This window comes from Bufo bufo, chromosome 3 (assembly GCF_905171765.1).
Source record: "Bufo bufo chromosome 3, aBufBuf1.1, whole genome shotgun sequence".
Lineage (NCBI taxonomy): Eukaryota > Metazoa > Chordata > Amphibia > Anura > Bufonidae > Bufo > Bufo bufo.
This window is the reverse complement of record NC_053391.1, coordinates 86,602,923-86,630,108: the sequence shown is the minus strand read 5'-3', so window position 1 is coordinate 86,630,108 and position 27,186 is coordinate 86,602,923. Positions and strand designations below refer to the sequence as shown.

Here is a 27,186-nt window from a genome sequence, read left to right as displayed (position 1 = left end):
GTTCGCCAAACTTTTAGAAAATTCTGTTCAGGCACAAATCAGTAGCTAAGCCAGACTCACATCTACAACTAACTCTTTCAGGACAAAAGCCCTTTATTAGAGGAAAGCAGAGAGGAACAGCTTTTCTAGTTGCAAGGCCTTTGGAGGAACCTCAGGGGGGTACTATTCCTATTATGGAAACTATTTGATATACGTGATAGGCTAGAAAACATTCCTCTTGATTTCTGGGAAAATATATATGCAAATGATCATGTCTAATGTCTGCTGGCATCAGATAGATTTAGGAAAGCTAATTCGAATATGTTTCCAAGAAATGCAGAGGCATTGCCTGGCCTACAATACTGCCCCTACATGTACTCTGCATACTAGGGGCTCTCCATAATGAGAAAGAGTACCCATTAGACAATGCATATATATTGTTGAGAAACACAGAATTGTATACTGGGCACTCTCTCTCTCTGACTAAGATGTAGTTATGAATGAGAAATCACATAGATTATCGCCCCTCATTTCAGCAGTATGTCACTTGCTTGTCAGTATATAAGAGCCTTCCCACAGCTTTCTCCCAATTACTGTGAGTTGGGATGAAGCTGTCAATCATCAGGCCAGGGAGAGCCAGCAGCTCATTATACAGAGCAGAGAGACACACTGCCCTAACCGTGGTGTGATCTGGGGAATCATCACATACGGCATTCGGCCACCCCTAGTAGTGATATGAGGGACACTATCAGCTCAGCAATATATGCAGGACATACCGCAGTCACATGTGTACCTTTCATGGCAGGGCTTCCAACTATAATATATATTATAAAAAATTATAAAAAATTCAATTCAAATATGCTCCAATTGTCCTGAAAATTGGTATATGATACTTTGAGGTCTCCTAGGACTCCTTCTCTCCCCCTCCTTTAAATTTCTTTAATTCAATGACAACAGTTACAAATCATGTCAGAATGACACTAACATATATAGCTATTGGTAAACACATAGTTGGTGGTGTTAACAAAGAGTGTGTTATGCTTTTCATATTAGAAACTTTCCAAAAATTGTCCCAGGGCAGATGGTGTTTAAACGTATACAGTGTTATCGGAGAAAAAACATTGGCTTGTTGGGACCAAGCATCCAAACATTATGGCTTAATGGGGCAAATCCATTCCCCTGTTTATATACACACACATACACACTAATATCATAAGAACCAGTGACTTGTTCTGCACAAACTAAAAATTGTGCCTTGATGGTGGCAGAACGCCGGCCCATATTTATATACATACAAATGTTAATTGTCAGAAGAAACAGTGGCTTGTTCTGAAGTTGAACGAGCCTTGAAAAAATTCTCAGTTTTATTTGGGAGCAGTAGCAGTACAGTGTGGATGTTGAAAGGGTAATTAGTGTAGGGATAATAGTGGCAGTGGTAGTAGCACTAGCAGTAGCAGCACAGCATGGAACAGACAAGGCATAATGGAAAGCAGGTAGACAGCAGCCATGCCATACAGAACATGATGGTAGGCGGGCAGACAGAGGCAGTGGCATGATGGCAGCAGCCATATGATATGGAACATGATACTAGGCAGGCAGACAGCAGTAGGGGCATGATGGAAGCAGCCATACTGTATGGAAAATGATAGTAGGCAGGCAGACAGTGGCAGGGGAATGATATGGCATCCACAGCCAAGGCAGATCTACAGTCAGGTCCATAAATATTGGGACATGGACACAATTCTAACATTTTTGGCTCTATACACCACCACAATGGATTTCAAATAAAACGAACAAGATGTGCTTTATCTGCAGACTGTCAGCTTTAATTTGAGGGTATTTACATCCAAATCAGGTGAACGGTGCAGGAATTACAACAGTTTGCATATGTGCCTCCCACGTTTTAAGGGACCAAAAGTAATGGGACATTTGGCTCCTCAGCTGTCCCATGGCCAGGTGTGTGTTATTCGCTCATTATCCCAATTACAATGAGCAGATAAAAGGTCCAGAGTTCATTTCAAGTTTGCTATTTGCATTTGGAATCTGTTGCTGTGAACTCTCAAGATGAGATCCAAAGAGCTGTCACTATCAGTGAAGAAAGCCATCATTAGGCTGAAAAAACACAACAAACCCATCAGAGAGATAGCAAAAACATTAGGCCTGGCCAAAACAACTGTTTGGAACATTCTTAAAAAGAAGGAACGCACCGGTGAGCTCAGCAACACCAAAAGACCCGGAAGACCACAGAAAACAACTGTGGTGGATGACCGAAGAATTATTTCCCTGGTGAAGAAAGCACCCTTCACAACAGTTGGCCAGATCAAGAACACTCTCCAGGAGGTAGGTGTATGTGTGTCAAAGTCAACAATCAAGAGAAGACTTCACCAGAGTGAATACAGAGGGTTCACCACAAGATGGAAACCATTGGTGAGCCTCAAAAACAGGAAGGCTAGATTAGAGTTTGCCAAACGACATCTAAAAAAGCCTTCACAGTTCTGGAACAACATCCTATGGACAGATGAGACCAAGATCAACTTGAACCAGAGTGATGGGAAGAGAAGAATATGAAGAAGGAAAGGAACTACTCATGATCCTAAGCATACCACCTCATCAGTGAAGCATGGTGGTGGTAGTGTCATGGTGTGGGCATGTATGGCTGCCAATGGAACTGGTCCTCTTGTATTTATTGATGATGTGACTGCTGACAAAAGCAGCAGGATGAATTCTGAAGTGTTTCGGGCAATATTGTCTGCTTATATTCAGCCAAATGCTTCCGAACTCAGTGGACCGCGCTTCACAGTGCAGATGGACAATGACCCAAAGCATACTGCAAAAGCAACCAAAGAGTTTTTTAAGGGAAAGAAGTGGAATGTTATGCAATGGCCAAGTCAATCCCCTGACCTGAATCCGATTGAGCATGCACTTCACTTGCTGAAGACAAAACTGAAGGGAAAATGCCCCAGGAACAAGCAGGAACTGAAGACAGTTGCAGTAGAGGCCTGGCAGAGCATCACCAGGGATGAAACCCAGCGTCTGGTGATGTCTATGCGTTCTAGACTTCAGGCTGTAATTGACTGCAAAGGATTTGCAACCAAGTATTAAAAAGTGAAAGTTTGATTTATGATTAATATTCTGTCCCATTACTTTTGGTCCCTTAACAAGTGGGAGGCACATATGAAAACTGTTGTAATTCCTACACCGTTCACCTGATTTGGATGTAAATACCCTCAAACTAAAGCTGACAGTCTGCAGGTAAAGCACATCTTGTTCGTTTCATTTCATATCCATTGTGGTGGTGTATAGAGGCAAAAATGTTAGAATTGTGTCAAAGTCCAAATATTTATGGACCTGACTGTATTAATCAGTCTCGGGTGTGTGAAAATTCTCATAGATCCATGCCTTGTTTATTTTGAAATAAGTGAGGTTTTATTCACTGGCGGAGGACAACTTTGTCCATTTGGGTGTGATGATGTTACATGCCACACTGAAAAATCTCCCTGAAATTACACTGGAGACAGGACAAGACAGTACAGAGAGACCATACTGGGTGTTATGGACATGTGCACTGACAATGGTTGTGGAACCACTGTGCCAAGTAACGGCTAAACCCTAGGGGTGTTATTCTGGTGTCTCTTCGGTATTTTCCCTTTAACCACTGTACAGGGATGTTGACTTCGCTGCAGGTTAGTAAACAGACAGCTGCCTCCTGGGATGGTCCTGGTGTACTTGCCAGCTGACCTGCTGGGGTCAGGAACACTAGTACAAAGCACCAGAGACACAGGCATGGTGTAATTCAGAACCAGGCAGAATACAGGTGAATCCAAGGCAAACACCAGGGCAGGCAACAGACAAGACACGGAGCACTGGCAGATGGAACCAAAACATACAGACTTCTTGCACATGGACATGTGGACTTCAGGAATGGAATTCAGGATCTTGAACACAGTTCAGATATAGCAGAAATTGGGAAGATGGACTTCTGGAACTTGGACATTGTTCAGACACAGCAGATAAATATAGGAAGTACGCAGGAGTGATGAGACAAGAACCAGGAGGGAATCCAGACAACATACAGAACAGAATTTAGGAAAACAAACTAGAACAGGATTCAGACTGTGAAACGGATCAGACTATTGCAAACACAGAATTCAGACTGTGACAAACCAGAACAATCCAGACACAAACAGACCCCAAGAAAGCCATTAAAGTTGGTCAACCAGAGTACAAGCACATAGACACAATTCACACCACATGTAACCGGGACCAGAAACTGGTGCAATGGCACTATCGAATAGCCACACCAGAAGATGGCCCTAAATTGCTCCCACAAGTAGGTGCAGTTGGTACATTGGTACAGATGAACCACCTTTATAACACTGGACTGTTCCAATCTGGCTGCCCAGAAGTCCATGGAATAAGGGAACACTGTAGGCTAGACTCCAAGTAGGACTGAACCTGAGTGTTTAGGACGTACTTCTCTGTTTTCTGATTTGAGTCAGTCTGGCCTGGGCCTGGCACATCAAAAAATTGCTCCATCATGTTGATGTTACTGAATTGGCTGCTGCTGCAGCTTTTGCTGCTTGTGGGAGCGGAGAAAGTGGAAGATGGGTAACTCGGCAGGGGGTGGAGAGGGGCCTCCACGACAGACACACGGGTAGCAGGTGTCTGCTCTTCCAAAACTGCCTCAAGAGGTGGACACAAGGTATCCAGTTCCTTCTGGTTCCGCCTCCACTGAAATGATTGGTCATCATGGCCAGTGTCATCATCATCATCATCAGCCTTGTCCTCCTTCACAAGCGACTCCTCCACCATTGGTACTGTAGCGCCTCATACTCCATGGGACTTTCTCCGTGTGGGTCCCCAACAGCCACATGGCGGCCAGCAAGATGCGTAAGCTGTTATTCTTCCACCAATCCTTGTTGCATCAATGTGAGTCAGTGAAATATCACGGGGATGACATAGTTTATGCCACAGTTGTCCCTACTAACAAATCAGGTGGCCTCTTTGAAGGGCCTGAGTATGCGACTCTGATGAGCTGCCACTGCCTGACCCTGAAACAACACATGCTCCCTGTGAGATGGTCTGGTGCATGACAAAATCTTCTACTGCTTTATGCTGCTCATATAGAAACTATAGCATGTTGAGCACAGTGGCACAGTGCCCTGCAGCTCTGGGATCCAAGTTTTATAATCCAACCAAGGACAAGATAGGCATGGAGTTTGTATGTCCTCCCTGTGTTTACGTGGGTTTCCTCCAGGTACTCCCTGTGTTTACGTGGGTTTCCCCCAGGTACTCTGGCTTTCTCCCACACTCCAAAGACATATTGATAGGGAACTTAAATTGTGAACTTTACTGGTGGACATCAAGCAATGATAATGTCTATGAAGGGCTGCAGAATATGTAAGAGATAAATAAGGCTACTTTCACACTAGCGTTCGGGGCTCCGCTTGTGAGTTCCGTTTGAAGGCTCTCACAATCCGTCCAGCCCTAATGCATTCTGAGTGGATGCGGATCCGCTCAGAATGCATCAGTTTGGCACCGTTTGTCCTCCGCTCAGCAGGCGGACCCCTGAACGCAGCTTTCAGCGTTCGGGTGTCCGCCTGGCCGTGCGGAGGCAAACGGATCCGTCCAGACTTACAATGTAAGTCAATGGGGACGGATCCGTTTGAAGTTGACACAATATGGCTCAATTTTCAAACGGATCCGTCCCCCATTGACTTTCAATGTAAAGTCAAAACGCATCCGTTTGCATTATCATGAACAAAAAAAAATATTTTTTTGTTTTTTTTCTTCATGGTAATGCAAACGGATCTGTTCTGAACGGATCTAAGCGTTTGCATTATAGGTGCGGAGCCGTCTGTGCAGATACCAGACGGATCCGCACCTAACGCAGGTGTGAAAGTAGCCTTAGTGAGTCAAATAAATAAATATATAAATAAATAAATATGCAAGGTGGAATTCCAGAGAGTTGGAACATCACAGATCAAGAGATGCAATACCAGACACTTTTGTCACTGCAAGTCCAAGTCTTTGCCACATAAGAATGGCTGAAATGCAAGAACAGTCTCCTGGATATGGCCAGCACCCTGTGCAATCCACAGTATTTTTTCAAAAGGTGTTGCACGACTAAATTTATCACGTACACCATGCAGAGAGCATGTGTTATTTACCCCAAATGCAGCACAACCAAAGTTCCTGCCATGGTCACTGACCACTTAGCCCAGTTGAGATGGCAGGGAGGCAGCCAGCAGAATGATTGCTGCTTGATGCACCTTAACAACTGATCGGCTGTGTGGCTATTTTTGTCGAGGCCAATCTGTTCTAACACAGCATAGCAGTGCTTCATGTGACACTTATAATAGGAGGGAGGAAGAGTGAGGGTGACACTCTGCCCTGCTTTTGTTGGGGATGGGAGGATGTCCATGGAGGAGGATGTGGAGAAGGCAGATAAGCTTCTTGTGTGGGAACCAGAATGACACAAATGTGGAGGTGTTAATAGGACCTGACCTTTTTGATGCGATGCTGCCTTGCCACTGTTGCGAAAAACATTGACCCAGTGCTGTGAAAGACATGTACTGTCCCTGCCTGTAACAGCTGCTCCAGGTGTCCACCATGATGTGCACCTTGCTGAACAATGAGAATTGCAAGGATCAGCCCACGTTCTCCGCCATGTGAGAGTACAAGACAGAGATGGCATTTTTTGAGAAATAATGGAAGCTGGTTATCTCACAGCAAGGCTGAGAACATACCATCATTTCCCTAAAGGCAGCATAATCCACTAAGTGGTATAGCAGTAACTGCACCACCAGCAGTTTGGCAGATGGGTGTTAAGCTTCTGCACACAGTTAGCAGCAGCTGAGCTTGGCTTAGGTCTGGTTCATTTTGCGGCTATACCCACAGTATCAGTGGCATCACAAGTTCCCGAGCTGACCATAATAGAAGCAGATCTGGCCTTGGCAGTTTTTTGAGAGTTTCTGTCTACATGTTGCCTCTGCTATTGATTGCCATCCCCAATGTGGCTACCACCCTACTCCTCCTCAGCACCCTGATCCAGCTACTAGCTGCTGCTCAACAAACAAACATTGTCATTCTCACCCTCCACAACTTTTATCAGACTGTGATATGTCATTCTGGGCTCCATGGCCCCCCTCTCAACTCCCTGCTCTGTATTTGCCCCGAGTGCCCCTGTCGCTACCACTGCCCCTACATCACCACCGTGACTACAAGTGCCTTTACTGCTACTACTACCAACACAGCTATGCATGGGGTCCCCTGCCTCCCTCTGAACCTCCTCCTCATGGCAGTCCAAAAACTGTCTGTTCTCATACAAGTCATCAACAGGGAGACTATCTTGAGTAGCTTTCATAGCACATGGGGTTTTGTTGCCTCTTCTCAGTAAAAAAGAAGGCACCTCACTAGGAGGGGTCAGTAAAGAATGAGAGGATGCAACTGAAACTGAAAGGCTTCTCTGGAGTTAAAAAGGCAGGAGAAACAGTAGTAGTGATGGACAAACATCGGCCTGGATGATTCGCGAACGCGATCAAATGTTCGCGAACCGCAAGTTCATGGTGGGCCCCATTCACTTTAATGGCAGGCGAACCTGAAAAACATTCAGGTCATATTTGCAGGCACCAAATACTTACTAGAAGTGCACAAATCGTCCCAAAACATGGATAGTGACATACCAGAGGGGGATCAATGGCAAAAATTCCCCCAAAAAATATATATTTTAATCAGGGGCCATTTTTATGCATCTTAAAGGGAAACTCTGAAAAATATGCCATGCTGGAGCCTAGAAATTTTTTATTTTAGGCCAGTGGAGTACAGGCCCCAAACATTAGGCATTCACCGGACAGAAAACATCAAGTGATTATGTGGCTGGAGGTATATTAAACGGTCAATGGATATCAATTTTACTGCAGGCCAGTGGACTTTATCACTTGATCTTTTATGTACGGTGAATGCATAATTTTTGGGGCCTAATGTTGCTGGAGGTATATTAGATGGTCATTGGATATCAATTTTACTTCAGGCCAGTGGAGCACAGGCCCCAAAAATTATTCATTCACCGTACAGAAAAGAACAAGTGATTATGTGGCTGGAGGTATATTAGACGGTCATTGAATATCAATTTTACTGCAGGCCATTGGAGTACAGGCCCCAAACATTAGGCATTCACCGTACAGAAAACATCAAGTGATTATGTGGCTGGAGGTATATTAGACGGTCAATGGATATCAATTTTATTGCAGGCCAGTGGACTACAGGCCACAAAAATTATTCACAGTACAGAAAAGAACAATTGATAATGTGGCTGGAGGTACATTAGGCGGTCACCGTATAATAATTTTACTGTTGGCCAGTTAGATTACAGGCCCCAAAAATTATGCATTCACTGTACAGAAAAGAACAACTGATTATGTGGCTGGAGGTATATTAGACGGTCAATGGATATCAATTTTACTGCAGGCCAGTGGACTACAGGCCCCAAAAATTATTCATTCACCGGACAGAAAACATCAAGTGATTATGTGGCTGGAGGTATATTAGATGGTCATTGGATATCAATTTTACAGCAGGCCAGTGGACTACAGGCCCCAAAAATTATGCATTCAGCGTACATAAAAGAACAAGTAAGTATGTGGCTGGAGGTAGATTACATGGTCATTGAATATCAATTTTACAGCAGGCCAGTGGACTACAGGCCCCAAAAATTATGCATGCAGCGTACATAAAAGAACAAGTAAGTATGTGTCTGGAGGTAGATTCACGGTCATTGGATATCAATTTTACTGCAGGCCAGTGTATTACAGGCCCAAAAATTATATATTCACCGTACAGAAAAGATCAAGTGATTATGTGGCTGGAGGTCTATTAAACGGTCAATGGATATCAATTTTACTGAAGGCCAGTACAAATACAGGTCAAATACATGTTTAAAAGAACTAAAAATATAAAATTGGATTAAAAACATGGCTAACGAAATCCCCCCTCTTGAAAAAAAACCTAATGATAATAGTTGAAACACGTGGTCGTCACAGGTGTTGAATTCCTCTGAGGCCCAAAACATTAGGCATTCAACGGACAGAAAAGGCCTTTTATGCCGCTGTATTTACCTAAGACAAGGACCATTATTTGTTCTGGGTGGTGGTGGATATTTGTGGGCTGTCATGAGGAAATTCAATTAAACGTGGTTGACTCTTTACATGTGTTGAATTCCTCTGAGATCCAAGCCTCATTCATTTTTAGAAATGTGAGGTAGTCCACACTGTCGTGAGCTGGGCGAGTGCGCTTATCGGTCACGATCCCCCCTGCTGCGCTGAACGTCCTTTCGGACAAGACACTCAACGAGGGGCAAGCCAAGAGTTCCATAGCAAATTTTGCCAGGTCTGGCCACAGGTCAAGCCTGCACACCCAGTAGTCAAGGGGTTCCTCTCTTCTTAGGGCGTCCACATCGGCCATTAACCTGATGTAGTCGGACACTTCTCAGTCTAGGCGTTCCCTAAGGCTGGATACGGAGGGCGGCTGTTGATGGGTTGGCTGCAAGAATGATCTCATATCCGAAGTAACCAACACATCTTCAAACCGCCCTCTTCTTGCATGCGCGGTAGGATTGGTACCCGCAACTGTTTCTCTGTGAGTGGAAATTCCTCTGCCAGCGCCTGCAACAGATGCAGCAACTCTTGAAGCAAGGCGTGGAAATGCTGCATTCTGAGATCCCTCTGTGATGCTGGTAGCATGTCCGCTATTTTGTGTTTGTACTGGGGGTCTAAGTACGTTGCCACCCAGTACTGGTCCTTGCCCTTTATGCTTTTTATACGGGGGTCCCTCTTCAAACACTGGAGCATGAAGGCCCCCATTTGCACTAAATTGGAAGTGGTGGAGCGGCCTGCTCATCGCCCAGGAGAATGTCGTCCTCGGTCTCCTCCCCCTATCCACGGACAACACCAGGGAGCCCAGAAAAGTTTAAAGCCTGCTCTTCTTGCTCCATCCTCCTCTGACTCCTCTTCAGACTCCTGCTGACTTGTCTCAGATGGAGTAGACCCCCCTGGGAATTCATTCAGCATTGCAACTTCCTCATCTTCCAGCTTCTGCTCCTCCGGCTTGATCAATGACACGACGCAATGCACGCTCCAGAAAGAAGGCTTAAGGTACAATGTCACTGATGGTGCCCTGGCTGCGACTGACCAGTTTGGTGATCTAATTAAATGGCTGCAGTAGTCTGCATGTGTCGTGCATGAGCAGCCACTGGCGCGATGAAAAAAAACCAAGCTCCCCAGAACCTGTCCTGCTGCAGAGTTCGTACAGGTAGTCCTTAACGGCACAGCTGGAGCAGCCTATCAAGCATATACAAGGTGGAGTTCCAGTGCGTCGGGCTGTTACAAATCAGACGTCTGACAGGCAGGTGGTGTCACCGCTGAATGTCAGCAAGGCGAGCCATGGCCGTGTAAGATCTTCTAAAATGGCCAGAGGCACAACAGCTGCAGCACAGGATGGCAACGTCTCACCTGGCTCGTCGAATAGGTTCTGGGGAGCTTGGGGGGTGCAGAGGAAGAGGTGGGAGCAGTGGAAAAGGAGGAGACGGAGGATGGAGTAGGACTTCCTCATCTTCTTGCTCCTGCTCCTGGACGTCTTGATCAATGACATGACGAAATGCATACTCCAGAAAGAAGACGTAAGGTACGATGTCACTGAAGGCGCCCTGGCTGCGACTGACCAGTTTGGTGATGTCATCAAATGGCTGCAGAAGTCTTCATGCGACACGCATGTGCTGCCACTGGTGCGGTGGAAAAAAAAACAAGCTCCCAGAACCTGTCCTACCACAGATTTTGTACAGGTAGTCGTTAACGGCACGTTGCTGCTGGAGCAGCCTATCAAGCATATACAAGGTGGAGTTCCAGCGCGTCGGATCTTCTAAATGGCTAGAGATTTTCCTGGCCTGCCGCAAGACGTCCTGGACCTGGCACCGTTGTCGTACACCACTTTACCAACTGTCAAATTGAGCAGGGTTAGCCAGAGCTGAAAGGAGTGCATGACCGGTGTGGCTCTTGGTTTCCAGGCACAACAGCCGCAGCACAACATGGCAACGTCTCACCTGGCACGTCGAATAGGTTATGGGGAGCTGGGGGGTGCAGCGGAAGAGGCGGTAGCAGTGGAAAAGGAGGAGTCAGCTGAGGAGAAGACGGAGGATGGAGTAGGAGGATGAGAAGAAGAGGCAGACCTACATGCAATCCTTGGCGGTAACACCAAATCCACACGTGTTCCACGGATTGCATGCCTGACAGCCATCAGAAGGTTTACCCAGTGGGCAGTAAATGTTATGTACCTTCCCTGCCCGTGTTTGCTAGACCACGTGTCTGTGGTCAGATGTATCTTGGCACTGACACTGTGTGCAAGAGTTACATTCTTGGCCATATAGCTTTGGGATGCCTTTCTGGGAGAAATATTTCCTTCTGGGGACCTTCCATTGCGGTGTGCCAATGTCCAAAAATTTTCTAATGGCCTCCGAGTCCACCAGTTTATATGGCAGTAGTTGGCGGGGTAGCAGTTCTGACAAGCCGGCGGTCAGCCGTTGGGCAAGATGGTTATCCGGCGTCATCAACTTTTTACATTCGAACATTTGGGCCATGAAAGCCTGCCTTTTGCCAGATGAACGCAACGAAGGCACGGTGGAAGGTGGAGTGGATGACAAATGGAAGGAGAGAGGAGAAGAGGCAGGACGCGGAGCGCAGGGAGTGTGGCTTTGTGGTCAGGTGCCTTCTTAAGGAGGTCATCCCTAGGTGAGTGTTGGGACTACCGCTTAAAAAAAGCCCACACTGCGGAGCCATGTGCCGGCGTAGTGGGAGCACCAGATGTGAAATGCTGGAAGCAGGTATATCAAACCACTTAATCATTTTTTTTTAGGTTATTGTCCCAATAGCGTTTGTCCCTCTGTATCGCTGCAGAACCGCACACAACTGCTGCACAATACAAATGCACTATATAGAAATTTTATTATAGGTATATAACACCCCTGCCTCAATCAGTTTTTTTTGGGGGGGCAACTGGCATATCACACCAGTTGCAATTAGTTGTTCCAATAGCGTTTGTCCCTCTGTATAGCTGCAGTATCGCAGCAGAACCGCACACAACTGCTGCACAATACAAATGCACTATAATATACTTTCGCTGTTAGAAAGTATATTGTAAGTTTATCACACCCCTCAGTTTGTCACACCTATCTATAGCACACCTATACCAGTCCTTAAAATGACTTTTGTGGCCCTATTATCTAGCGTTTGGTGTCCCTAACAGTCTATCCTTGCTCCACACATCAACCTCTCCCTACACTGGCAAAAGACTGAATGTAAAATGGCGGCCAGATCGGGTTTATTTTTAGGGTAGGGGGTGTATCCATGTGCTGAAACGTCTCAATTGGCTGTCCTGTCCCACCTGATGGATGTGTCATGGGTCAAAGTTATGCACACTGCAAAAGAATATGGCACCAGCGGGCATCGCAATATGTTCGCATGTTCGGAAAATCGCAAATGAGCAAAGTTCGCTGCGAAACGACCGCGGGGTGAACCACAAGGCCATCTCTAAACAGGAGATGCTGTGACTTCTGGCTTTAAGGCACCATCCAAAACAATAAACACGTCTAGCTCTTTTCAGTTAAAAGATTTTTCTTTGGTTCCTTTATTGAATACGGTACAAAGAATTTGTTTGTGTAGCAAGGGAATCCCAACCTCCTAACGTGGGTCTGCAGAAGATCGTCTACGCGTTTTGAGCACACCTGCTCTTAATCATGAGTCAAACAAATAATAGGAGGGTGTGATGTGATGTGTTTATGCGTACCAAGCAGCACTACTGTAACTTAGATTATAACATGAATCACAAAGTGTATATACACTGCAAAAAAAAAAAAAATTTAACACCTGGCTACAGGTGTGAAAGTAGCCTTAATTAGACAATATTTGCCTGTGTAGGGACACACCCATGACTGATGTCATCCTTTATGTTATCTTATAGGAAACACAAGTATTTTCTAAAATAGACATGTTAGGAGAGCTGACAGGTTCTCTTCAAGTGCCTTATGATCATGCCAGGCAGAACTATCTGAGTATTCTTCATTATCATTGTGCATAGATCCTATGGAATGTATTCTTATGGTACGGCGACACGGTCAGGCTTCTGCGAGCAATTATGAAAGCCAAAACCAGGAGTGAATTCAAAAAGAGGAGAAGTCGTATCTGTCCTTTATACTTTCTCTCCTTTTATGATCCACTCCAGAATTCGGCTTCCAAAACTGCATCAGGAAACCTGACCGTGGTATCAAGATGGTACAGAACCCCGGTTCTATTACAACGTATGTTCCCAAATACGTCCCCCTTGTGTTGGAGATGTGAGGAAGAACGTGGTACATTATCGCATATATGGTTAACCTGTAAATGCATGAAAGTGTTTTGGAGGAATATTACTGCTATTATAGGTCACATCTTCAATACATGCACTGAAATTCCACCCAGGCTACTTTTCTTTAGCGTTTTCGATCATCGCTCCTCTAATATTAAACATCCCCTCACGTTACATATCCTAAATGCTGCTAAACTTATAATCCCCAGATTATGGAAAGAAAAAACACCCCCCTCAATTCAAGAATGGTTAAATGAAATGCACCTACTACATAACCTTGAGAAATCAAGACTACTACAGAAGACAAGCTACATCATTATCACACAACTTGGGATATTTGGAATACATTTATTAAAAATGACTTTATCTTAAAGTTTCTATAATTATCTCTTGATATTATACACAAAGACAGACAAGTCAAGCTCGCAAAATGAGCCCTGATACCCCCCTTACCCTTAGTTTATCTCCTACCCTCCCCCCAGTTATCTTTGTTAGATATACTAAAAGGCATATAATATACACGTATTTACATCATCTATGTAAAATCAAATATTACATACACTATACATGAAGATTAATGCTATGTATCTCATGATTTAACCTTCAGACTATAGATTTGTTAATAAAGACTACGGTCCTTTCTGGAATATTAACTAACTGCACAATGTCTGTTGTTATATGCATACAACTGTAATGAAATACAATTTGTCATAAGAAATGATTATGCCTAATATATGAAAAACTTTCAATAAAAAGAAAATGTTACAAAGGAAACCTGACCGTGTGGCTGTACCCTAACCATTTCATACTAGGGCATCTTTTACCTGAATTTTTGGCTGTATTATACATTTTGAATTATCTTCATGGAGTTCAAATAGGGAAATAGAGATGAGAGGGCTCATAAACACTTTTCTTGGCTTGCTGGAGAACCCACATCTTCGTTCCATTTTAATATAGACAGAATAAATAATTTTGCAAGAGGTTCACTCATCTTTAATTAGCTTATAGCTGCTCCCAAATATAATGTGCTAGAGAACGAAACGTAATAAACAATTCCATTAATTCACTGGGGAGACTGGAAGACAATTCGCAGATTGCTTTCCTGTAGGAAAGTGTTATAACACTCCAGGGTGCTGCTGAAATCCATTTTCACGTCAATTGCCTTAAAAAAAAAAGGTCAATGAAAAATGAGCTGCCCTTCTGGACGAAAATCACAAATTATACATTTTTACCGATCATCTCTGAGACAGTCTCAAGAGCACGTCCAAACAAATAATAGAAGGGTGTGATGTGATGTGTTTATGCGTACCAAGCAGCACTACTGTAACTTAGATTATATGCGAGCATATCGATTTACAAAAGGGTGAAAAAATGGAATTCGACACCAAAATACCATTCCAGCCTGATTTGGCTTTTCTGAACGTCTTGGGCCAGACAGTTACACTCTGTTCCTTTATGGAACTGCTTTCTTTCATTAATGTTCAACTGTAATTTTACATATGTGGAAAATATTAATCTGCACATTGACCATCACATTGGTCCCTACATGAACTTTATTTCAATGAATTGGACAAAAAGAAGGGGATTATAAATTCCATGAAATGTTATGAAAAATGACTAGTGTTGACGTCTTTTCGAACCGCTTTCTTGCTCTTCCAATGAATATGACGCTATTTGCTGGACTACTGAATACTGAATATTTTTGTGATAACACGAAAAGCAGGCAAAGAGATATATACACATGTTTTACCCCTTCAGGAGCCGACCATTTTTATTTATTTTTTTCCTCCCTGCTTTCCAAGATCCATAACTTTTTTTTATTTTCACATAGCCATATGAGAGCTTATTTATTGTAACCAAGGTGTATTTGTTTGGATTAAAAGTTAAGTTTTAGCATATCATAGTACCTATTTATAGTTTATTTTTTATTTAAGAGGTAGTACACGGGGACCGTGTCACCATCACACACATCCACGTTTGGCAGTACAGGTTTTTTTTTTCTGCATATTGAGCCCTAACCACAGGCTGGGTTTAATAGGCAGCTTACTATGGCAGGCCTGTGAGCCTTGACAATGAACACAGCCATTTCACTGTGGGGGGTCCATTTGGAGGTCAGAGGGATCATTCTCCTTCTGAATAACCGCTTAGATGCTGCAGTCTGTATTGATTGCCGCACCTGAAGGGTTAAGTGACCGAGTTCAGAATTATATCTCATCCCTTTCATTTCCTTTAGTATTACACAGTGAGCACCCACTACTTATACATCCTTTGTACACCTTAGACATACTCTACATTTAGGATGCGCCCTCTTACCAAAGCTCTCCTAAGGCCATGCATGGGTGGGAGGGTGCACTCTTTCTTTTGTCAGGGCACAGTCTGAAGTTCTAGATTTTGCCTGATGGTAGTTGGGGTGTCCTTGATATGAGTGTTGTACGGGTTCAAGGCAGGAGAAGTAGGTTCTGTGGCCAGCGTATGGTTCTGGAGTCAATGACCAGGAATAAACTAGTGTCTGTGCATAAATGCATACCATAGTGGGAGACACAGCCGCTATTGGGCACAAGATCCTTGCAGAAGTCCCTTCTACAGAGAAACTGCGTTGTTAGCATACAAGAGGGTAAGGAATTGTCTCAGGGATCATGGACAGGGGATGGAAGAGGTGAAAGAAATACCAAACGACAAAGTGAGACCATAACAGGGCCCATTGATTTTTGCTTTAGGGCTCACTTTTTCTATTTTATCAGTTTTTATTTACATTGAGGGGAATTTATTGAGGCTGGGCTCTCTTACACCAGCATTTTGCAGAACGGAAAAGCCGGCCCCTAATAGAACAGTCCTATCCTTGGCCGCAATGTGGACAATAATAGCACATGTTCTATTTTTTTACGGAACAGCCATGTAGATATACGGACATGGAATGCACACGGAGTCATCTCCATTTTTTGTGACCCCATTGAAGTGAATGGTTCTGCATACGGGACGCAAAACAAATGGAACGGACATGGAAAAAAATATGTTCATGTGCATCATTTAAGAGGTATATGCTTCTTAATAATGCTGGTGTATCTCAAGAGTTCAGTGCACCAGAACAGGAATCGACAGCAATTGCCACATGTGAAGATTATTGGCCTGCTTTTTAAAAAGTTTCTTGAATACATTTTTTTTTTAATCCGTGCATTTTTAACAGTATGCATCTGCACAAGATATGGTAATGTATCCATAAAATGAGCTACAATTCTTTATAGTTTCCAATTAAACAATTAAAAACATGATTTTATTAAATTATTTTAAAAAAAATTAACAATGCCAAATGTGTATGCGATTCATTAATTTATGTCGAGGGGGCTATTCAAGCTTGATAGGGTGAGCATATCTTTACAATTATTAGTGTGGTTTTTCGGTTTACAAATGATAGATAGGAAAAGCACCCCAGCCCAGTGGTACTGTAGTTACTTATACTGGTATTTTGTTCTTGGTTTTGTTTACGTATATAGGTTCTGGGGGGTGATTCAACCTGAATCATACTGACGTCATAACTGGCGATTGTTCATATCCTACCTACGAGGGATGTTCAATAAGTTATCTACCCTAGAATGTTCTGTCAGTGTTAGAGAGCTTAGCTTGTCTGTGCAGATTGAGACATGTCTGGACATACAGCCCACAGTAGCAGTTCAGTCTGATGAAAGCACTGGAAGTGACAGGATGGCAAGTGCAGTATAGTGCGAGTCTACAAAGAAAGTAAGGGATTTGGAGCTTTGTTCAGTGCCTGTGCCTGCTTCGCTAAGCTAAAAGCTTACAAGCAGGACTTTTAGCTTAGTGAAGCAGGCACAGGCATGAAGCCGCTTCGCTCAGCTAATCCTAGCATAGCACATAATTACAGGGTACCCATGTGCAATGTCAGAATTTAGCCAACCTGAGGGAGCACAGGCAGGAGCACACACTGCGGCTCCTGCCTGTACCCCGTTTTCTGCGGCCCCACTGATATAATGCAGAGACTGTACTCCGTACACCGCTGACACGTCAGCAATGTGCCAGAATAGTGATTTTAAAGTGTGCTTAAAATCAGGGCTTTAAGTGGAAATTTCTTTGGTAAAAACTCAAAATCAATAAAGTATATTAGAAACGTTTGTTTAGGGCAATTGGGCCATTTTTTATTTTTTTTTACTTGAATTAAAGTTTAGTTACTCTTTAAAAATGGGAATATTTTTGGTACAAAATATGGTTTTAATGCTTTGGTTTTTACATTGTCTTTATATTCTTATTTCTAATAAACTTGTCTATTTTATTATAATCTGGGGGAGAGTGGGTTGGATGTGCTTCATAGAGCATTCCTTTGCATATTCCTTACCAAGTGTTGAAAGAGATACACCTGGGCGAGGCACCCAAAAGATATGAGGCGATGCAATAAGATATTACAATGATGAGGAATCAGTTCTGCTAGGTTGTGTTGTATCATGGCCAGAGATGAGCAAATTTCTTGAAAATCATTTCAGGTCTGATTCTAATCGAAAGTGCCCCAATTGCCCTGAAAAGCTTTGTATGACACTCAGAGGTCTCCTATGGTGCAAATGTTGAGTGTAGTAGTAGAAATGATGAGGAGTCGGTTGTAATCAAACAGTTGAACATTTACTGAATCAATTGTCTTCAGGTAGTCAGTACATATACAGTTCATTTGTATGGCATGAGTGATGACTTAGGTGGTAGCCCGTTGCTATGGTAACACACTGCACTATCAGATTTAATTTTTACATTAAAACATCATTCACAAATTTTCCTTTTTTTGATGGCAGAAGCTTTCTTCCTTGTCTTAAGAACTCTAAGATGGAGTCCACCATTTCGAGAGATTTGTCTGAATTAAGCGAAAAAAGTTCCAGAATCCAAATTATTGAGGTGGCTCTGTTTCCTGTATGTGAATTTCCTGTTTGATGCCACTGCAACCAATTGCTGGCTACAGCACTGACCTGCTCCCCCTGCATCACGTTACCCGTACCTACTAACTGTCCTGGATCCAGCAGAGCAGTCCTGGATTTCAGTGGGAGGGCCAAGCTATATGCTAGGTAGGTCCTGCTCTCAACTTTGTTTGTGTCATTAGGACACCGAGACAGTTGATTGCAATGGTGAAGCTGGGAACCTTCCTATGCCTGTTTCGTCATTTAACTCTTCTGCCGGCGCTCCCCATCAGGCATGGTGAGGTCACACATCTCACTGCTGGGCTGTCTAGGAGGAGCATGCAGGCTCAGGAATCAACCTTTGCACTCCTCCTACACAGTCCAGCAAGTGTGATGTGTGTGGGACCGCATCGTGCCTACTGGGGAGCACAGAATGTGCTTGATCATCGGGGGAATGCCTAGGTGAGTATTTAATTTTTAGTTTTATTAACAGAGTGAAAGGGATTTTTCACATCTCACACCCTGCCAGTTGGTGAACACAATAGCACCTTCCTCCCTTAACAAAAGGCTATTTAAAATCACATCTCACATACAAGGGCAGCAACCTATGACAAGTCATTCAACTTGTTAGCATTTAGATTAACCTTGGCCAATATGTAAAATTACCCTTTCATGTATTGTATATAACAGATACCAGTATTGTTTAACGAAGTTTCAACTGTATCTTGTCACGCCCCCGATGCCCTATAAGTATGTGCTGTGGAATAAAGATTTCAGATATTGACTACCTGAGTTGAGTCTGGGAAGTTGGTATCTCCTGGCCAGTGCAAATAGGATATTCACTGCAAAGGGAAATATTCACGGGTCGGCGGTCTGATGCCTCATCGTATAACCATCATAAACCTGCCTGGAGGAAAAGCGCTAACAGTTTTGGTGTCAGAAGTCGAATCCGCCATAAACAGTATCGGGTAAGTAATTCTATATTTCAGAGATATATTATTACTACCCTATACTGTAAGAGTGGATTATTTGAACCCGGTAAGCGCTTCTGTAGCGCCTCCCAGGAATCTGATATTCCTAAAGAAAATTAAAGGGGTCTGGAGTCCCCTAATCTGAAAAACAGTACTGTGTGCAGTGAATATCCTTTGCTAAAACTGTATATTGCTGTATAATTGCTTAAGCATTTTTTGTCATTATATATATAAGATTGAATTTTACTGTATAGATTGTGTATAGATTGTATGCGAGTTCATGCTGAAATTGAAGGTATAAACTTGACCATCCAGAATAGTTTAAGATCAACCATAAATTCAGGAGTAGTCATGAGCCTGGATTAGAAGAAATAGGATGGAAAACACATAAACTGATAAGCATAAGGTTTGTCAGTGAATATCTGCACTAAACACAAACATAATCATCCTTAGATAAACCTTCAAATTCAGCTGATCTCACTGTATATTTTTAGCTAAGTAAAATGGGCAATTCTTATGGTAAAAAGGATCCCAAAAAGCAACTGAATTTTAAATTTAGAACTGAAAATCACGTTCCTAAGTCTGCTGCAAATCACTCTATGGTAAAACTGTCTCCTAAAAATGAATGGGGGGAAAGTCCAAAATGTCTGTCCAGAGGTGCTTAGGTCCATTTTATACTGATCCTTGGGTTTATAATATGTGTAAATGGACAGAAGGAATGAAATGTACTGACCTGTTCCCAAAAGAGGGGTCTTTTTCAGATTTTCATATTGCCATGATCAAGGGCCTATGTTTGAATGACATAGACGCTTTTCCATGGTACAAAGGAGACCCTCACTGGGATAAAATATATATGAAAACTTGTGGACAAGCATGTTTATCATTGCAGACCTTTTGGACTGATTTTGGCAGTTCAAATGAAAGAACTGCAGCGTGTGTTAAAGAGTTGTAATGATAGAGGGATGAATGCGTTACAAAGAATGAGATTTAGAAGAGGAGATGACCCTATATTGTTCTGTAACCAATATCTTTCACTGTACAGAAGTGTGTATAACTGTCCTGGTATGTCTGCTGATGACCCAAGCTTCATATATTCAATGGCCAATATACAGTATGTTATGTGAACCATCCTAATAGGATTGCCCTCAGAAATGCCAATTCATACCAGAGCTTTATCAATATACTTAGAGACTGGTGGGAAGAATCCAGTGATGGTTATAGATCAGATGCAGATATATCAGTAGTGAGCAGAGGTATAAGAAGGAAGAAATTAATCAGGTGTTACAAATGTCACAGACCAGGGCACATTCAGAGATTTTGTAGAAACCCCGATATTTCCAGCCTGATACCGGATGATGAAAGTATATCTCAGATGAGAACTGCCACCCAGGCCAAGCAGAGGCGTATCTAGTGAAAATGGCGCCTATGGCAAGCACTGAAACTGCGCCCCTGTCAAAATATTTTAAACCCATCTTTCAGATAACCTTAACAAAAAAAAAAACAGCTGACAAATCTTCAAGTCAAACTCTTTAATCTTCCAATTGAAGTTTTTGTTGCCTAAAATTAATGTTTGTAAGGTAGAAAAACAGAATAGTGTAATGATTCTGTTAAAAAACGAGTAAATACTTATTAAATTCCTTCATCTATATCACCTCCGGCGTTCTAGTTTCTGTTCTCTCATTCACTTCCTGGCTTGCGGCGCTCGTTCATGTAAGAACTACATTTCCCAGTATGCATTGCAGCACGCATAGTAATTCACATCTCCTTGATGTCTCTAACACGTAGAGAGCGTCCTGCCACACAGATGTAGTTCCCAGGAGGGGGTGAGCACGTTACTGACCACCGCAGTAAAGCCTCCCTTCACGGTGGTGAGTAACAATCAGACAAGCAGGAAGTGAACAGAACAGAGAAGAAATAGAGCAACTTCTGAGCAAAAACAAACAATGAGGAAGTGAAAAGAGGAATGTCTGCAGGTAAAGGATGCTTATTATGAACATTTTTTTTTTCCTTTACAACCCCTTGGATTGGCACTACATAAAAATTAGAACTGCACCCTCCTTGCTTTTACTGATGCAAACTGGTCTATGATCTGCTCAAAGTCAGTTTTTTCTGTTTCTTCTCTTTCTACACTCAGCAGAGCAAGATCACAGAGTCTGTCTTGACCCATGGAGGCTCTCAAATATGAAAGTATTAGTTTTAACTTGCTAAATGATCTCTCACAGCTGGCGATGGAAACTGCAATAGTTAGCATTATCTGAATAGCAATGCGAAGATTGGGGAAGACACTCTCATCTCCATATTGAACAATAAATTCGAGAAGCTCTTTAGGTCTTGATATTTTCATGTTGGCACGACTTAATAGCAACATTCTGCAATCCAAAATTTCTTCATATAGCTGCTGTCCATCAACATCAGAGCTGTAGAATTCTGCCAAATTTTCACACTTCTTTTTTAGGTCGTTATTGTAGGCACCGGAACACAGTCCCCCAACATCGAGAAGGAACCCAAACTTGGCGTCAGTGTCATGCAAACGGGTGAACCTTTCATCCATTTCTCTGTGAAGGCGGTCGAGTGTTCCCTTCATGACTCTTTCCATCTCCTCCTTGGCTGATAACCCAACATCTCTTAAGTTCTCACCAGGCATTTGTTTCTTTCGTCTCCGACGTCTTTCAACTTCAATATTCCAGTCTTGACAGAGACTGAGTCCTTCTTCGAGTGACTCACTGACTAAAACTTCTCTGTCATCATCAAAATGATCTCGGAGGGCTTTCAAATCCAGGGCAGCATCGTGAAAGTTCATGCTAGGATCCTGCAGCCTCTTTTGAATACGGTCGATGCAAATGAGTACTTTGTTCCAAAATCCTAGCAAAGTCAGAAAATCGTAACTCAACATGCGGTTACACAGCTGTCTTGCATCACTTCTTGTTTCACTGGTCTCGTTTTCATTATCTGTCATGTCTTGGAGAACTTGAACTATCTCCTCAAAGTAGTTGTTGACAGGCTTCACTGCTTCTGTCCTTGCACTCCACCTTGTTTCAGACTCTGACTTAACAACCATAGGCACAGCGTTTTTGAGTTTTTCCCATCGCTGTGTTGAACGAGAGAAGAACACATAGAGAGCTTCGATTGTACCAAAAAATGTGACCATCATTGTATCCTGCTTGGCTGCATGTACACCCACCAAGTTGAGTGAGTGATTGTTGCAATTCACAAACACTGCCAGGTTGTTTTTCTCACTTATTCTTTGATGAACACCACTTTTGTGTCCAGCCATCACAGCAGCGTTGTCATAGCACTGTGACCGACAATCCTGTAGCTCCATTCCGTCCTTCTCTAGCTGTTTCAAGATGTCTTCAACCAAGCTCTCAGCATCCTTCTGGCTTATCTGAATAAATCCAAGGAAGGACTCTCTAACACGGACAATTTTGCTCTCAAAATCAACCTCCACGTACCTCACTACTTCTGACATCTGCTCACGGTGTGCATGATCAGGAGTCGAATCAAACATGAGACCATAGTACTTGGCCTTATGAATACTTGTCAGTAAACTTTGGCGAACAGTAGATGCCATCATGTGAATGAATTCATTCTGAACACCTGGTGAAAGATAAGATGTGGATCCAGGATGACTTTCCACATGACTGAGGTGTTCTTTCATGACAGGGTCAAAGATGGCCAGTAGTTTCAGTAGGCCAAGGAAATTTCCCACGTTGGAGTCATCATCCAGCTGAAGTGACTCCCTATGTCCTCGCAAAGCCAGGTTCTGAGTCGCAAGGAATTTTATGCAATGAAGGATTCTCCTCAAGATATCACGCCACTTCTGCTTTTCCTTCTCAATCTGTGACTGAAGTTCCACGTCAATAACTCCTCTGTTTTCAGCTAAATTTCTTTCCATTTCTTTCCACTGTGCAAAGCACTCCCGATGATTCTTAGCATTTTCATGAACACTAATCCTTTCAGGTGCTTTCCATTGGCTGAATCCACTTTCCTGCTCCAATGAGGATTGATGGTCTGACCGGGAATATAGAAGACAACAGATACAAAATGCAGACTTTTTAAAAGGGGAATAGACCAGCCAAGAGCGGGTCACTTCCTCACCACGACCATTTCCCAATTTCCTCTTGAACCAAGTTTTGTTCATTGAGCGGTTACTTGTTGGTAGGAAAGGCCCCTCACTGTTTTGGAAATACTTTGAACCCAGCTTTATTATTTCTGTTCTTAATGCATCAGGCAGAATTGCTTTTCCAGATTCCTTGTTGAACTTCAGAAGTCCAATGTCATGGTGTTCAATAACTTCTGGTAAGACAGTTTGAGGCTCTTCAACACCATCAAATTCACCAGGTTCAGTATCGTCAGTTTCAATCTCATCAATAAACACAGAATTTCCGCCACCATCGTCTTCCCCTCCTGTCATGTTCATGTTCTCTCTGGCCTCCTCACCTCTAATCTCATCATACTCAGATTTATCTGACTTGACTTCGTCCTCGGCTTGTGATGCATTTTTACTTGATCCACCTTCAGATTCTAATAAACATGTAGCAGGTGCAGGGGACTCCATGGAAGGTGTCAAACAACTTGTTCCAGGCTTTTCAAAGAAGGTCATGAAGAACTTGCTTGACTTCTTGGCTTCCTCCGCCTCCAACTTTCGTCTCTTCCGTCCTTCAGCTCCACTTTCCTTCTTCTTCGTCAAGAAAGCTTTCATGGTTTTGCAATACACCTGAAAATTGATAGAAGTGGGCTGTCAGGGCTGGTGCTCTCCACTTCTATCACTGGGCTCTCCAATTTTTGTCTTTAGTAATTTTAAAGAAGAACACATACACACACTAATATATATATAAACGACTTACACTTTTCACTGACAATGACCCATACACATGCTCTCAGATACACATGCTGACTGTGGCACACACACACAATGGCCCGTGGGCACACAGTGATATAAAAAAAATCACTGATGATGCCAACTCACACTCATTAATATAAATTGGTGCACACAGTAACTCATACAAAAACAATGACACACACTAACACACAATCAAGGAACAGGGAGGGACACTGGTGACAGATGGAGAGGGACGCAGTGTGATGAGGACAGAGAGGATTGTTGACGTCCTAGGCGAAACCTAATTTTGCCGATCCCCTGGCTCCAGTAATATCAGCACCCATAAATGCGGTAACGGTACCCATAGATGCAGTAAAATCAGCACCCATAAATGCGGCCTTACCAGCACCAATAAATGCAGTAACATCAGCACCCATAATTGCAGTAACATCAGCACCCATAAATGCAACCTTACCAGCATCCATAAATGCGGCCTTACCAGCATCCATAAATGTGGCCTCACCAGAACCCATAAATACAGTAACATCAGCGCCCATAATTGCAGTAATATCAGCACCCATAAATGTGGCCTCACCAGAACCCATAAATACAGTAACATCAGCACCCATAAATGCAGAGGAATCGTGCGGTGTATGGGCACTTAGCAGGAGGGAGAGAGTGGCCTCCATGGGGGCGGATCATGTGGTGTACGGGCACAGCACTGGGCAGAACGGCAGAGTGGAACGGAACATCAGAGACAAGTGACTGTGCACAGTGGAACACACACAGGTCACACTCACTGGCAGTGGCACTGTGATGATCAGGGACACGCAGCAGTGCAGGGGATGTTTCCTCATAATGGATACAGTCCTCCGCCACTGCTGCTCCACTCCAGCGCCTCAGGCTCTGACACTGTACAGGGGGAGAGAGGAAGTAGGATCACCAGCGGCCCTGTCTGCTTAGCACATACGCACAAACACAATCGCACCTGGCGGAGCTTGAGGCGGAGCTGGAGGCGGAGCCTCTGCAAGTTAGCAGATACACGGACGGACTGGGCGATCCCATTCATAGAAAATCATGGGGGCGCCTGTCTTTCTCCTACATGCCAGCCCTCAGTCCAGACTGTCCAGCCAAGGTAAAAGTACTTTCCAAGTTAATTTGCGTGCCGCCGCCAGCGCTGGGGCTAAAGGAGGTGGCTGCAGAATGGGTGGGAATTTTTTTTTCATGATATTTTTTTTTTTGTCGCCCCCCCCCCCCGCTTGGCGCCTATGGCACTAGCCATGGCTGCCATAGCTTGGATACGCCACTGGTTTTACCGCATAGGAAATATTGTAAAAATAAAACCCATGAAACTTTATTTTTTTAATTCCACCCTATTTTGAATATTTTTCCTGCTTCCCATTACGTTGTATGAAACTGTAAGTGGTGTCATCAGGAAGTACAACTTGTTCTGCAAAAAAAATTGTACAGCTATGTGAATTGAAAAATAAAAAGTTATGGCTTTGGGAAGGTTGGGAGTAAAAAACAAAAATAAAAAAATTGAAAATTGCCCGGTCGTTAAAAGGTTATTACAGAAACAGATAGTGGAATATTGTATTATTTGACATGCCCTTAAAATATCCCCATGTGAAGTTGCCTGTTCAGGGTCCTGGTAGATAAGCAAAGTAGTAGAACCTACTGTACAGATGTTTGCTGTAGCTCAGTTAGGGAATTCTGAATTGCACTTCAAACTGTAGAAGTTTTGTGGTGGTTTCTTACTTTTTAAATCGATTGTTTTCAAAATGTAAGTCTTTTTTCACAGGCATTTTCTTTTACACATCCCTACAGAAAAAGAAAAACACCTGAAAAATGCCCCACAAACACCTCATAAATTAGAATTTTTTTTCACAAGCCCAATAAACTAATGATGGAGTAGTACTGGAGGATCATTGTTAGGCCTAATGCACACAACTGTGTGCCAGTCGTGCCCGTGCTGTTATTTTGAATGTGGCCTGTGATCCGCAAATGACGATCCACACTGCACAAAAGTAGTGCATGCAATACTTTATTGTGGTGCAGAGGCACGGACAGAAAACCCACGGAAGCACTCTGTAGAGTACACACTGTATCTTCCAGATTGCAGTTGCAATACGGGCATGGCCAGCACACATTCATGTGCATGAGCCCTTAAAGGGGCATTCCCATGCCAGATATCCATTACTTAAATCGGAACACCTGTCATATGTTACAGCCAGATATGGCAGAGGTTATGGAAACAGCTGAGCTCGCTGTGCTACTAATATGGGAGTTATGGAAACAGTGTTGGTCAGGTATTCCCTCAACCCTGACCACCTCTAGCCATCGTATGTGACAGGTATTCCAATCTCAGCCATAAATGTCTGAAATTGGAGTACCATTTTAAGGCTAACAACAATTACCAGAGCATAGCATGATTATATCTACTACATGCAAGAGGCAGAGAAGAAGAACCTTGGTTATAGAATAGTATAGTATAGTTTCTCTTGTGTCCAACCTCATACACAGCATATTAGGCTAATCATGCACAATAATTTGTATTACAGCAGGAAACTTTATGCTTGTCAGCTAATGTGGTAAAATTCTGAGGATGCAAGTTTTTGGAAACATCTACACTACAAAAAAAAGCTAGAGAAAACCTGATAATATGGGACCCCCTAATTTGGCTCTGGTTTTTGCTACATTTACATTTATTTTGCTGGACACCAATGACTATAATGAGATCAGGCAGGTTTCCAGCATAAATGCCTGCTTTCTGCTGGACAAATACTGCTGCATGCAGGAATATTTGTACACCAGATCACATTATAATCAATGGGTATCCGGTGGTGCCCTGCGTTGTTTGGCTATGCCAGATATGGTAATTCTGGTCGTCTGCTAGAATAGAATAATGCCTCAACGGAGATGTGGACGTAGCCGTAGACACTTTCAGGGGCACCTCATCCAGGATATAACTGGCATAATGTATTGGCTGGTTATCTTTACTTGCCTGCCTTGCTTTGATTCATCTAATTCAAATAGGTTTTGGAACCGCGCTGCAGGAAAATACGTATTCCGGTCCCAAATGGATGATGTACGGCCAGTCTGAAGTGACACAGTGCACACTGACCAGTGGACTCAG

At 43.2% G+C, this 27,186-nt stretch overlaps 1 long non-coding RNA gene across 1 annotated transcript; it reads left to right on the top strand.

Annotated features, from left to right (window-relative positions):
- The first annotated feature begins 3,624 nt into the window (after window positions 1–3,624).
- LOC120994604 lies at window positions 3,625–24,438 on the top strand. The gene is made up of 4 exons (XR_005777441.1): window positions 3,625–3,765; window positions 10,660–10,666; window positions 18,021–18,023; window positions 24,418–24,438. It is a non-coding gene; the product is annotated as an uncharacterized LOC120994604 (long non-coding RNA).
- The last annotated feature ends 2,748 nt before the right edge of the window (window positions 24,439–27,186 follow it).